Genomic DNA, 4,875 nt, shown 5'->3' on the forward strand with positions numbered 1-4,875 from the left:
CTTTTATTAATTTCACCGGTCTGCCCTGCCTTCATATCCTGTCAGCTGCCTCCTTCTAGCTCAACTACCTGCTCTCCTCTGCACGGATCCTCGCTTTATTCTGTATGTTCTCCTTTGTTCTATTTCCCCACAGATAATCTTTCATGCACCTTTTCAAAAACCCTTTAATGAGTCCTTCTATAGGTTGATAAAGACCACATCCCTTTGAACAGAAAGCTACTTCATTGCTTCCAACATCTTACCTGTCCAAGACTCTCCCGAAACCCTATGCACCGGTGTAGGGAACTAGTTGCCTTTCATGGAGCATATTACATTTGGTAACACCTTTGAGACTTTGTTTAAGTCATTTTCCTTTTCCAGAAGATCCTTTTACTTCTTTTCTATCTGATGAACTAGCCATTAAACAAGTCTCAGACACTACTCCAATTTGAGCTGATCTTTACACATGCACAAAGATGAATCACTGACCACACTGGATTGTAATTGCTTGTCTGCTATGTGCTACATGAGAGCGGAGACAAGTCTTCTCCTCCCCTGTCCTCAGAAACCCCTGCTAAGGTTCTACAATGAGCAAGGATTTCGTAATTATTTATTGAGAGAATAAAATGTTTACGACAGCCAGATTCTGAAGGACTTTGAATAACACAAAAAGGAGTTTTACTCTATAGACAGAGCTGTGAAGCATAGGAGGGATATAATCAAATCTATGTGTTAGAGAGAAAACTTGGGTAGAGTAATGAATGGGCTAAAGATGGGATATATTTGTTGCAGGGTTGGCAGAAATGTCTGGAGACATTACTATGGATTTATTGGGATATTAGGTTGAAGAATGGGAGTATGATTCATGCAATATTGTATGTCAGGGCTGAATTACATTCTGAATATACAGTAAGAAAAAAATAAGAACTCTTAATCTGCTTCATATCCATGTCATATCCTACCCAGTATTGCAATTCTGATAACAGATATTAGGCAGGAAAGCATGATTACCATACTTTATAGTAATTAAGCAGATAAAGGACTTAGGCATTTATTCCAAAAATACTTCTAACTTCTTATAATACTGTAATATGGCTGGATCAATCATAAATTTATAGAAACCAAGTTGTACTTGTTTATATTTAAGCTCTTGGAGCAATATTTTCCATGGTTTGACATGTTATTCTAGGATTTGGTGAAAGTATCCATGAAGATAAAGAATAAATATTAAAAAATATTTTTTTTCTAAATTAGTAAAAGAAGATCACCAAATTTTCAACAATGAATTATCATATTAATGCCCAGAATTTCTGCCAGAAATTTTTTAACTTCATCTAAAGTTTTCTTAGATATGAATTGTAATATTTAATCAAAAAATTCTGTAAAGATTTAATCTAAACAAATTTCAAATAAGCTCATGATGTTTTCCAACATTTTATAACACAACCAAATTAAAAGACCATCCTCTGCTATTTTACAGAATTCAAACTTCCAAAGTAGTAAGGCTCAGGTAGGGCACATACTTCCATTAGAAAATGGATGAAAATAAAGTAAAAGTTCAGAAGAGTCAATAAAAATTTTACTGCTTCATAATATCCACATTATTTGTCAGAATATCTTTAAAATCCATAAGATTTTTTTCTGCAAAGCAAGTATAATTAGATATATTTTATCTATCTTACACATTTAATATAAAAGAATGAAAGACTTTCATACAATTCTAAGCTTTAATCTGGAATTACTATTATCACCATTATCCTCATTTATGAGAAAAATAGATTGTGGTGAGGTAAGAAAGGTTAAGATAACACATTAAAAGTAAAAAAGAAATAATTCTCCTAAATTACATAACCTATAAGTAAATATACTAGAAATAGGGTAACTGCATTTCAAGGGGTCAGCACTGAATCTATTTTGTTCCATGAAAGGTTGTTTATGACAATCAATATTGCCACTCATTTTTGATGATCTTTTGTGTCCTCTGTGCCTCACATTAAATGCATCAACATGTTTGATTTTTAATTTAGGCTTGTTAAAGTAATTTAGTTCAACCTTCACTGAGGAAATGCTGTTATTTGCAATGACAGTGAATGCTATTTGGCCTCTAAGGGCAAATGGGACTGTCAGCCACATTGTCAAGGTTTGAGTTGACACAGTCAAGGAGCTAGTGAAGAGGGAGAATGGTGGGTTCCAGCTTTTAACAACATTGGGGGGTGGTATGCTGCGGATACATGTTGCTTTTTAGTTAGTTTCTGCTGTTGTTCATTTTTCTAAATTCATCACCTATTTTTGATTCTGTGAAAGTTTCCATTCTTCTCTTTATCACTTAGGGTCAATACCTCAGTCATGTTTGATTCTTCTGTCTTCCATAGCACCCATTCCAAATCATGCCAATCCACATTTCATGTCTAATCCAAATGTCCTCATCCTAATTCAAACTTTTGTCCCTTCACAAAATTGTGTTGTTTTCCAAAACATCATAATTGATCCCTCACCTTTACTTTCTGTGTGAGCCACACCACCAAATAGATTAACACTACATTAATCTTTTAAAAATTCTCATTTCCAATCATGTCTCCCCAGATCTTTAGTGTCTTATATAATCTACAAACTAATGCCTAAAATTCTTTGCCTACTCTTTTCTGGTTATTGTAGCACGAGGCACCATGAGCAGCAAAGTCTCCCATGACACCTGTAAGAGGCTCACAGGAAGTTTTTGCAGATGGTGGAGCTGCAGATCAGCTTGAAGAACTATGACCCTCAGACAGACAAACGCTTCTCGGAAACTCTCAGGCTTAAGTCCACTTCTCGCCCCAAGTTCTCCATATGTGTTTGGGGGGACAGCAGGACTGTGATGAGGCAAAGGCTGTGGCTATTCCCCACATGAACATTGAGGCGCTGAAGAAACTCAACAAAAATAAAAAAAAATTAGTCAAGAAGCTGGCCAAGAAGTTTTTGGCTTCAGGATCCCTGGAAGCAGATCCCATGAATCCGGGCCCAGACCTGAAGAAGGCTGGCAAGTTCCCTTCCTTGCTGATGTACAACGGGAACATGATGGCCAAAATGGATGACGTGAAGTCCATGATCAAATTACAGATGAAGAAGGTGCTGTATCTGGCAGTGGTCATTGGTCACATGAAGATAACAGATGATGTGTACAACATCCACTTAGTCAATTTCCTGGTGTCATTGCTCCAGAAGAATTGGCAGAAGATCAAGAGCACCATGGGCAAGCTCCAGAGGCTGTACTAAGGCATAGTTTCATAAAACCTAGTTCTACCAAAAAAAAAAAAATCTTTGCCTAATATCTATGCTTTTTCATAATTCACTCAAGCCTTTTAGTCTTCCTTAACCTATGTTCCTTTAGGCACATGGGACTTACTGATTATATCTATCACTAACTTCCATTGGTTATTGATAATATAGGATACCTAGAAAAAATAATTCCTATGCTAGAAAAATCAATCCATATTTCTAGTAACTAAAAGAACAGGTGTGTGTGTGTGCACGCACGTGCATGCATTGTTCTATAAAGGTAATTTAAAAATTCAAACAATTTCAGGAACTTCTAAATATTGTTAAACTTTACAAAAGTTGGACTTCATTTATTTAGTTGTTTATTGTCTGTCTACTGCCCCTCATTCCACTAACATATAAACTCCATGAGAGCAAATATCTGGGCTCTCTTGTTTACCATTATATCCTTAATCTCTAGATTAGAGCACAGAGTCTAGTAAACATTCAATAAATATCTGTTGAATAAATGAATGCATCCCCAGTACTTGGTGGAGTGGATGGTGTTTAGTAAGCAATCAAGAAATATTGATTAAATGGAAAAATACTAAATAACAAACATTAAGGAATAGCAGAGTAGGGTCAATGTTAGGAATATGTGTGAATATTTTCAATATCCTTTTAAAGACCCCTTAGCATGATTACCATAAATTTTGGAGTTAACATTTCACTCAAGACACTGTTTCTTAGGGAACAAATACTCAGGCACCAGTAGGGCATGTGAAGTTAAAGGACAATGTGGGTGCCCCTGTCCCTCAGCAGACCAACTCTCTTTGGCTAGAGTTCAAAGTAGCTGGTTGGATTGAAAGACAGAACAGGGAGGGAAGGTGAGTACAGTCTTTGGTAACCAATTCAGAAGATTCAGAGAACAAACCAACAGGCAGGACTTATTATATAATTGTAGCTGAGCAAAAAATGAAAATGCAGGGTCCCTTGTTAAAAATAAAAAGGATAAAAGTGTCATTAAAGGTAATAAAATATAAAACTTGTTCCTTTCTCTGTGGTTTCTTTATTGACCTGTCATGTTGCATTTATTTACTATTTAATGATACCCTCACTCACCATGGAAATACTTACCCAGGAAGGGCAGACCCTTGCAGGAGCCCAGGGACCCCACTTGCAAGGGTCTGCCGGCCACCACAGCCAGGACGCCTACGTAAAGCCACCTGGTAGACCCACAGACCTGGGCGTATAGGGAAGTCAACCTCCCCTTCCCACCACTGATGCCCAACACACAGTGGACCTGCCAGCATCCCTCCCTAGAGATTGGAGCTCCTGTACCTGAATACCCTGTACTCCTAGACCCCACTGGATGGGTGACAGGATCAATACGACTGAGTTGCCTACTGGGACAGGGGTACTGCTGCCATTCCCTGCCCTGAAACACCACTGGGCATGTGCCCCTGACTCCAACCCACCCCAGGTCCTTGCCCAGGCCCCACAGAGGTCAAAGGGGGATGGAGAAATGAGTGTCTCACATGGGTGGCCACCCCAGGCAGAGGGCATCAGCAGTCATGGGGCAGGGATGGGAGGAGGGCCCAGGGCATGAGGGAGCAGAGGATAGGGAGTTGGGAGCTGGCCTGAGAACCCATCCTGAGGAGA

General features: G+C 38.5%; 1 pseudogene; it reads left to right on the top strand.

Annotated features, from left to right (window-relative positions):
- Positions 1-2,732: 2,732 nt before the first annotated feature.
- Positions 2,733-3,231, top strand: LOC110579015 (annotated as a pseudogene).
- Positions 3,232-4,875: the final 1,644 nt, after the last annotated feature.

Source organism: Neomonachus schauinslandi, chromosome 4, assembly GCF_002201575.2.
Source record: "Neomonachus schauinslandi chromosome 4, ASM220157v2, whole genome shotgun sequence".
NCBI classification, from domain to species: domain Eukaryota; kingdom Metazoa; phylum Chordata; class Mammalia; order Carnivora; family Phocidae; genus Neomonachus; species Neomonachus schauinslandi.